Below are 10,165 nucleotides of genomic sequence, written 5' to 3'. Positions count from 1 at the left end.
CTAGGCCGCCGCCCGCCTTCGCCGCCGCTGCCGCCGCGCAGCAGCCGGGATCAGCCAGCCCGCGCGCCCCGCAGGGGATAGCACTGCCGCCGCGACGCGACCGCAGCTGGCTCTACCCAGCTAAACTTAGGAGTTTTCGCCCCTCAGTCCAGGGGCAGCACCATGACACCACAGCAGCACCACAGTCATTTCCGCCGCCGCAGAGGAAAAAAAAAAAGGCAATCCCGTCGAAAAGGGGGGTGGAAGGGGCAAAAAGGGCTGGGGCTGACACCCCGAGGGAGCACTGGGAAGGGCCCTGGCAGGAGGGGCACTCCGCTCAGCCACCTTCCCTGGCTCACCTTCCGACGCCCCCGCCACTCCCAGCTCTCTCTAGGCGCGTTTACATGTTTTCTCCCCTGGCAGGAGTGACCGGAGAAACCTGAGCAAGCAAAGGCAGCCGGTGGGTGGGGTTCGGGTTACTACTGTACCTACCAGCTGATTCCAGCAGCCTTTTCTCCAGCGCCCTGTCATCTTGAAGGAAGACACACGGAGAGGGGCCCGAGCGGGTGTGTGTGTGTGCGTGCGTGTGTGTGTGTGTGTGTGTGTGTAAGACGGAGAGAACAGTATGTGTGTAAAATACAGAAGAAATATTATAGCCAAACTCTTCTCCCACCCGCCAACCCCCTGGCCCCACGAACCGCCAGATAAGAACAAGGAAAAGGCCACTGCAACCAGCAAAGAGAAGAGAGTGCCTGGGTCCACTGCATAGGTCCTCCCGATGAAGCTGCCTGCTCTACCAAAGTTAACTACAGAGTAAAACAAAAATAGTGGAGGAGACAGAAAAGGGCAGACAATTGAAGGAAACCCAACCCCTCTTTCTTTTTACAAAGGGAGAATGGCTGTGTTTTATTGGCCTTGGGCAGAAGTTATGCGGATGGATTAAAGCCATCAAATAACAATAATAATAAAAAGTAGGGTTTCTTTTGCACCTTTAAATCTTTGACCAGAAAACAAGAGGGTCATTACTAAGAGGACAATGGGGCAGATGCTAGCTATCCAGGTATTTAACGTCCCTAATAAGCTAATTGGTCCATTTGGAACCCAGGAGCTTCCCATTGGTCTGGACTCTGCCTGTCTGCTGATCTGTCATTGGCTCAGAGACCACCGCCCCACCGACAAGGTGGATGACCGAGAGAAGGAAGAGGAAATCCCAGAGGAGACTCTGTTTCTAACATGGGGCAAAAGGGGAGAATAAGAGGAATGGATAAAACAACAACAGAAAGGGAAGAACCACACACATACACATACAGCCCTCCCATTGCTCTGTATGAGAACCCAGAAAAATAAAGGTAGCTCTGGGTGTATCCTGTCAGGGAACCAATAGTAATCAGCCAACACCCCTGTTAAACAATGTGCTAGAGAGCACTGAAGTGGAAATGAAGGCTAAAATCACAACCAGGCTATCCTAATGAAAGTCTGGTCTTAAGAGAAGCAAAGTAAATGAGTCACACTAAAGGCACAGGCAACAAAAGGAAATAAACAAACGAGACAACACAAAACTATCCAGAATAGATAAATAACTCTTGCAACTCAACAACAAACCCTATTAAAAACTGGGCAAAAGTCCTGAATAAAGATTTCTCCAAAAAACACATACAAATGACCTATAAGCATATAAAAAGATGTTGGGGCCAGCAGTGAGCGTAATGGCTAAGTCACTGAACTCCCATGTAGTCTACCGTGGTTCAAGTCCCAGACCCGGTGGCTTAAACTCATGCAGGGCGCATGTGCGTGCGTGCCCAAGAAACCCAGATGAGAATAGAGGAGAAGGGATTGCGGCATGGCCATCCCCCCTGGGAGATGATTTATCACTTTCTGTCTCTCTGTCTCTCTCTGTCTTTAGGGCAATCACACACGCCCTATAGCAAAAATCTCTCAAAAAAAAAAAAAAAAAAAAAAAAAAGGATGGGGAGGGACCAGGAGGTGGCTCAGTAGTTGAGACACTGAATTCCCACATGATGGACCATGGGTCGAGTCCCAGACCGGCAGCTTAAAATTCATGTTGGGCAGACCAGCAGTTGGCATAATGGCTATGTCACTGGACTCACATATAGTCGACTGTGGTTCAAGTCCCAGACCCGGTGGCTTAAACTCATGCTGGGCACATGTCCAAGATCTCGAGGACAAGGGATTGTGGCGTGGCCATCCTCCCAGAGGGTGATTTCTTGCTTTCTGTCTCTCTGTCTCTCTCTGTCATTCTGGCAAGCACATAGCAAAAAAAAAAAAAAAAAACACGTCATGTTGGGCATATGTGCATGTGTGCCCAAAATCACAAGAAGAGAATGGAGGAGAAGGAGAAGGGCTTGTGGTGTGACCATTCCTGGGGGGGAGGGGTGATTTCTCACTTTCCCTCTATCTCTTTCTGTGAGTGCACATGCACTATGGAAAAAACCTAAAAAAAATAAAAATTTAAAAAAAAAGGAAGGAGGCTCAGCTGGTAGTGTGGAGGTTAGGGTGACTGAATCTCACATGGTCAACTATGGTCAACTTCGCTCCCAGTAGTTTGAGAAATATTGTGGGTTCATGCACGTGATGTGCCCAAAATCCCAAGAGGAGAATGGAGAAGAAAGGATATGGGTATGTCCATTACCCTGGAGGGTGCTTTTCTTCTCTCTTTTTCTTTCTTTCTTTCTTTCTCTGACAAGTGCACACACATTATAGCAATTTTTTTTAAAGAGAGATTTTTGCTATAGGGTGCATGCACACGCCAGAGAGACAGAAAGCAAGAAATCACTCCCTGGGGTGATGGCCATGCTTCAATCCCTTCTCCATTCTCCTCTCGGGATTTTGGGAACACATACCCATGTGCCTGGTATAAGTTTTAAGCTGCTGTGTCCAGGACTCGAATGGCCATCGACTGAAGTGGGAGTCCAGTGACGTAGCCATTATGCCATCTGGTGGTCCCATAGCAAAAACATTTTTTTAAAAAGGAAATTCTGTCATATGTTACAACCTTTATGAAACTTGACAACATTATGCTAAGTGAAATAAGACAGTCACAATGACAATACCACATGCTTCTACTTGTATGAGGTATCCAAAATAGTCAAACTCATAGAAACAGAAGTAGAATGGTAGTTGTCAGGGGTTGGGGAGAAAGGAGGTGGGGAGTTGTTATTGGGTAGGAGTAGAGTTTGCAAACTGTTGGAAAGTTGAATTTTATGTCATGTTAGGTTTACCACTCAGCATCATACAGGATGGAAAATGAAATTAAAATATGAGTTTACTTGAGTGCAAAAAATTCTTGAAATTCATGCACTTTTTTCCGCAATACACATTTCCACAAACTTTTTGAAGTTCCCGCATGTATGTGTGTGTGTGTGTGTGTGTGTGTGTGTGTGTTTTGTGTGTTTGTATCTCACATATTGATTTTTTTTTAGAATTTTGCCATAAGATACATGCACAGGAGAGACAGAGACAGTGAAAGGGAAAGTGAGAAATCACTCCACAGGAGTTGGTGGCGTACTGGGGTGGGGGGGGGGAATGGCCACTCTATAATCCCTTCTCCATTCTCCTCCTGAGGTTTGGGGCTTGCACGCACACATGCCCAGCATGATTTTTAAACCACCCAGTCCAGGACTGGAACGATGGTCACCCCTGTGTAAATCCAGTACCTTAACCTCTACGCCACCTGCTGGATCCCTTAGATTATTGTTAAATGAAACAAAGGGCAGAACTATGTATGGCTTACTACTACTTGTGTAAAAGAGGGGAGGAAGTATATGTCCATGTTTATGTCTATGTACATAGACTCTTCTGCTCCTATCTAAAGGTACCTCAGAAACTGATGACACTGGTTGCCTGGGGTCAAGCATAGAAGGGAGAAGAATTTACCATTTTAAATGCTCTTTTGCATTGTTTCAATTTTTTATAATGTTCGTGTATTACTTTCACAAAAACAATTTTTAAAAAAGCAAGGAACATAGAGACAAAGTGGAATAGAGATTACCTGAAGGCTGATGGAAGGGGAAATGCAGTGTTATTGTTTAGAGCATACAAAGTTTCTATTTAGCATGACCAAAAGATTCTGGAAATGGTATATTACACAGCATCGCAAATATAGTTATTGCCACTGAATTGTACACTCAAAAGTGGTAAAATATGATACATTTTAGGTTATGCATATTTTACCACAACAAAACAAATCAAAAAATAAAAAGGAGGAGATGTACAGAACAAGTACAGATTATTCTCTTTGTGTAAAAATATAAATACATGTATATACTGGTAAATGCATAAGAAAACCCTGGGAGTCCACTAAACAGTGTGGGCCTGGAAGTGAGTGGGAGTTTCAGGAAATCTTTGGATTTTGATTCTGTAAGAGGGTCTTCCAAAAGTTCATGGAAAGTGCAAATGATTTTAAAAAGTTGCTCATGGATTTCAACAGTTTTTGCACCTTTAATCCTATTTTCCCCTGAACTTTTTGAAGGGCTTATGTGTATTTTAAAATCCAATATTCTTAGGACCAGCAGATGGCATAATGGCATAACTGTGTAGACGATCATGGTTCAAATCCTGGACCCAGTGGCTCAGAACTCACTCCAGGCATGTGTGCATGCATGTCCCAAGTCCTGAAATGAAAATGGAGGTGAAGTGATTGAGGTGTGGCCATCCTCTCAGGGACTGATTTCTCGCTTTCTGTCTCTGTCTCTCTCCATCTCTCCAGCAAGTGCACATGCTCTATAGTAAAAATCTTTCTTAAAAATTAATATTCTATAATGAACATTTCATATAATAATATTATATAATGAAAAATTTTTTCTGTAGTTTTAAAAATCTTCTAAGGCACAGTTCATGGAAAATGCACATTATTTGAAAACTATACATGGATTTCAAAATTTTTTGACACCAAAATAAATCTGTATATTAACTATTTTATTCAACAATCTTTTTGAAGTCCCTTTGTGTTTCAAAGAACAGTTTTATTTCAAGGTTAAGTCAGAAGTCAATTGATCACTGAGAATACTTCGGTCTCACTTGATATGATCCCCACAGAGGGACAGAGAATTTCATAAAATGTAAAGAAATGACATACCCTAACAAAACTAGTGAGCTCCTGGCAGAACTGATAGTAAAAGAGATTTATTGATTTATTTTCTTTATTATTATTATTATTCATACATTCAATTGCTATACATTATTTAGATTGTAAAGAGACTTTACCAAGCATGACGTATGCCTCACTACAGTCCAGTTGAGAATACTATACACATCCTCATCAGCAGATAATAAACCATGTCTGTGTCCCACAAATGTCTTACCTCTCTATTGCTATAGAGCACATGCATTTGCCAGGGAGAGAGAGAGAGACAGAGGGAAAATAGAAAGTATTCCCCAGGAAGGATAACCATGCTGCAGTCCGTTGTCTTCCATTCTCCTCTGGGGATTTTGGGCATGCAAGCACACATCTGGCATGTTTCTGAAGCCACCAGGTTCAGGACTCAAATTACAGTTTGGCTATGTGGGATCCAGCCACCTTTACCACTATTCTACCTGACCCAAGATTTGCTTTCTCTTAAGTTTATTTCTGTAAATGAGAGAGATAATACTCCCACCAGGGTCTTGACACTGTAATGTATCCCTAGCCTCAGCCAGCCCTGGATCATGGGGACGTGTGTTCCGACGTACTCAGGGAGATCTCTGAATGCAAACCTGGAACCTTCCCATATGGATTGACCTCGCAGTGTTGTGTTTTAACCACTATGACACAATCTGGCCCCCAAGAAGATTTTCTTTTTTTTTTTTTTCTTGTTCTATTTGCTGGAGTGTGTATGTACTCACCGAAGAGAGATGGAGAGAGAGAAAACAACTCCCCGCAGGTATTTGCTTTTAACGGCCTTTACTGTCCTTTAGAAACCACCTCCTTCACTTTCTAGCAGTCTCTCCTCCATCTGAGCTTCCAGTGCTCTCAAACTAGTCCCTGGTTTACCGGAGCTCTGTACCTTCCCTTCTCAGGCACCAACACATATTCTGGACTTTTCCTTTTCTTCTTCAAAACGTAAGTGCTTCTGGTCCCTTTCACAAAAGACCTTACAAAGTGATTAAAAAATTCAATCAACTAATTTGAGTTAAATGTTAATAGCTTCATTTGTCTCTCTATTAGTAGATACTATTTTAATTTAGACAGAGGTCTTCAATATATTAACTCAAAGGAATGACTAATAGTGTGTGGGGGTGTGAATGGGGGTGGGGAGATTTTGCTAATCATATTACATAAGCAGCAACTTTGCAAATCTCTCCACTTTCAGTGGTTTTATGCAAATTACTCACTGTACATTTATTAAAGTAAATGTTTTGTATCTGGCAGGAGATGCAAAATTGGCTGGGAGTATGTGATGAAGTTATTTGTTTGTAATTACTTAATAGTTACCTCTGTATATAGCATATGTTGATCCTATTAAGAAAATAAATCTGGCCGATGATAAAAAGACTTCTGACAGATTCAGCGCAAGGTGTTTAATTGAATTAGTCTGAGGCAGACTCACCACACCACAGACCTACAGTATGAAAGGGACAGCTCATGAGCTGCTTTTTTTCAAGCTAAGAATGTTTTGGGGGGTGGAGAATGGCTCCAGATACTTTCTACAGAGCGAAGCACAGAGCCCAGTCTGTTCCCGAAGGAAAAATCACAGAAGGGTGATTTTGTTGTGTAAGAGAATCGTTGCTTCTGCAGAAGGGGACCTTCATACTGCTCTCAAAAGAAAAAGCTTGTTGTCTGAAATCCAGAGGTTGACCAAAGGCTTTTCTAACCAAGGAGCTCTTAACAGGATGGTGAGAAGAAAAGCAGTTTTGGCATGAACTTCTCAATAGGACATTGTTCTAAAATGAGTGAATAGGCGCTATGGGCTGCTTGAGAGAGTGGTTCAAAATAAATATGTTCCCAGTATGGAGAAGCGGCATGCCCCTGGTACTCCTTATTCCCCTTTGATCTACGTTTTGCTATTACTTTTAGTAATTGTATAACTTCTCTGAATTGTGTTTGTTACAGTAAACATGGATGCTTGATATCTACATACTGTGATAAATATTATCCTGCAGTTTTCCTTAACCTTCAGGCCAAGCCGAAACCTGATGGCTGGTCACGCCTTTCTGAGCAGCAGCACCAGGCCACTAAAAATCTGCCTTCCGTGACACCACATCTTTCTCGTCTCACTGCCTGCTCTTGAGGTTCTTGTGCTTCCTCCTCCTGAGCTTCTACCTCTGAAGGTTAGTGTGTCCCAGGGCTTGGTCCTTGCTCTCTTCTCCAGCCCCATCTACATTCACTTCCTCTGTGACCTCTAGTCGCATGGTTTTAAGTACACTCCATATTCTAATGGATCCCAATTTTATCTTTTGAGCTCAGACTACTCCCAAGTCCAGACTCGCATATCCACTTGACTATTTTACATCTCCAGCTGACTGTCACACAGACAGTACTAACTTGATGTGACCAAAAGAGAATTCCTGATTTCTAGTCTTCGCCATTTCAATAAAGGGCGCCACCCAGCTGCTAAAACCAGACACTGGGATGTTGCTCCTGACACATTCCTCTCCCAAACATTCGATATGCAATCCATTATCAGGTCTTATTTTGGTCTCCCCATCAGTACTATAGCCAGAGTAATTTTTTTCATAATGGAAAAAATCTGGTCATTTTATCCCCATTCCCTGCTGAAAACCCTTCAATCTCCTGTCACTGCCACTAGAGTAAAATTTAGATTACTTAACATAGTCCGTAAGACTGGCATTAGCTTACCCTTAACTACTTTTCCTACTATATCAGATTCCACTCTCACCCTTGCTCACTACAATCCAAATACACTGGTCTTCTGGCACTCCTTGAACCACACCATGCTTTTGGCCACCCCAGAAGTTTGACTTTTATTTTTTATTTTTTACTGGTCATTTTATCCCCATTCCCTGCTGAAAACCCTTCAATCTCCTGTCACTGCCACTAGAGTAAAATTTAGATTACTTAACATAGTCCGTAAGACTGGCATTAGCTTACCCTTAACTACTTTTCCTACTATATCAGATTCCACTCTCACCCTTGCTCACTACAATCCAAATACACTGGTCTTCTGGCACTCCTTGAACCACACCATGCTTTTGGCCACCCCAGAAGTTTGACTTTTATTTTTTATTTTTTATTTTTTTTACTTTCTATTAGATTGCTCTTTTTTTCACTTTCTTTCTTTTTTTACTTTTAATACCAGAGGGATATTCCCGTGTGTACATTGTATGTACGCATGCATGGGACACACAGAGAGAAAGCACTTCCCCATGTGGCCTGGTCACACCACAATCCTTTTCTCTTCTATTCTTCATCTTGACAGGATCCTGGATGTACCCAGTACATTTTTCAAGCTGTTGGGGCTAGGACTCAAACCCTGACTGGCATGTAGCATTTGGCTTCCTCTGTGCGGCTCTTAACCACTGTATTATTCCATGTCCCATGTATACATGCACACCTTCACACACACAAATGTACATTCCAGGAGAGTAAACACTGTGTGTCTATCATTGGCGTATCTCCATATCTCCAGCATCTAGAACAGTACTTGGCTCATAGTAGATGCTAATATGTGCTGGATGAATGGCAATAAACAGAGGAAAGAGGATGGGTCAAAGATGACCTTTGCAACCCTGATGTAGATGTATCCCAATTTTCAATCTGTAATGAGTACATCACACTCATAAAGGAGCTCTTGGCAGAACTAGTGCATTTATAGCAGGTTCATGCTGGGATGACAGACACATTACTCAGGGCCTCAACTGCCTATAGATGAACAATTCTCAAACTAATTTGAGAAACACTAGTGTCCCTCAAGATAGCAACTGGTGTTCTTAAGAAAAAATGATTTGTTCAAACATGTTTAAGAAATACTACAGACTAACTCTCTCCCTCAGAGACTTAGTACATATTATCATATTAAGCCTCTAAGAAGTCCTGACACAAATAAAACTATTTCCACATATTTGATTATGGAACATACATGTTCTACTCACTAATGTCTCACAAGGCACTAGTGTCTTTCAAAATATAAGTTTTTAAACATTACTTTACATATATATATATATATAGAGAGAGAGAGAGAGAGAGAAAGAGAGAGAGAGAGAGAGAATGTGTGTCTGCACACATGTATATGTGTATGTGTGATGAATATTAATCACAGTTAAGAGCCATGGTAATAAATTCCGACTCAAAGATATCCATGAGATGAGGGAGAGTGAGATTCCCATTTAAAATAAGGCAATGATTGCAGATCATACATTCTGTTAGTATCAACCTATTAGGAGGATATTGGCCTACATTGGATTTAGTATGATTGCAGAAAAATGAGACTAGACCCATATCTCTTACCATATATTAAAATCAACTCAAAATGAATAAAAAATTTAAACATAAGGCCCAAAACTATGAAACTACTAGAAGAAAACATAGAGGTAACATTTTAGGACATTGGTATGGACAAATCTTTTTTGGATAAGACCTCCAAAGCATGGACATAGAAAGGAAAAATGGACAAATGGTATTATATCAAACTAAAAATCTGTACAACAAAGGGAGCAATTGACAGAGCAAAGAGACAACAACAGAATGAGAGAAATATTAGCAAACATTCATCCAACAAAAGATTACTATCCAAAATACACAAGGAACTCAAACAACTCAGCAGCAAAAAAGCAAATAGTCTGATTTAAAAACAGGCAAATGATCTGAATAGACATTTTTCAAAAGAACATATACAAAAGTTCAGCAAGTACATAAAAAAATGTTCAACATCATGGATCATCAATGAGGAAATGCAAATCAAAACCACATTGAGATATTTTCTCACCTCAGAGTAACTATTACAAAAAGGCAAGGAACCAGCAGTTAGTGTAATGGCTATGTTGCTGAACTCCCATGTAGTCGACCGCAGTTCGAGCCCTGGGCCCGGTGGCTTAAATTCACGCTGGGTGTGTGTGCGTGCATGCCCAAGATCCTGAGGAGAATGGAGGAGATGGGATTGCAGTGTGACCATCCCCCCCCCAGAGGGGTGATTTCTCACTTTCTGTCTCTCTGTCTCTCTCTGTCTTTCTGGTTGTGGTGAGCGCCCACACTCTAAAAAAAAAAAAAAAAAAAAAAAAAAAAAAAAACCTA

At 41.7% G+C, this 10,165-nt stretch overlaps 1 protein-coding gene across 4 annotated transcripts in view; it reads right to left on the bottom strand.

The window, feature by feature from the left end:
• Positions 1 to 753, bottom strand: part of MID2 (midline 2) — a 123,042-nt gene extending 122,289 nt beyond the window's left edge. For 2 of the 4 annotated variants that reach the window (XM_014585697.2, XM_014585698.2), the window contains exon 1: positions 472 to 753. The gene's annotated coding sequence lies outside the window, so the exon portion shown is untranslated. The remainder of the gene's footprint in view (positions 1 to 471) is intronic. The other 2 variants (XM_027769689.1, XM_027769690.1) reach the window with 1 other exon arrangement.
• Positions 754 to 10,165: the final 9,412 nt, after the last annotated feature.

The sequence above is a fragment of the Tupaia chinensis genome, unplaced genomic scaffold (assembly GCF_000334495.1).
Source record: "Tupaia chinensis unplaced genomic scaffold, TupChi_1.0 Scaffold000082_1, whole genome shotgun sequence".
Taxonomy (NCBI): Eukaryota; Metazoa; Chordata; class Mammalia; order Scandentia; family Tupaiidae; genus Tupaia; species Tupaia belangeri.
The sequence above is the reverse complement of the archived record's forward strand: the minus strand, read 5'-3'. Positions and strand labels throughout refer to the sequence as shown.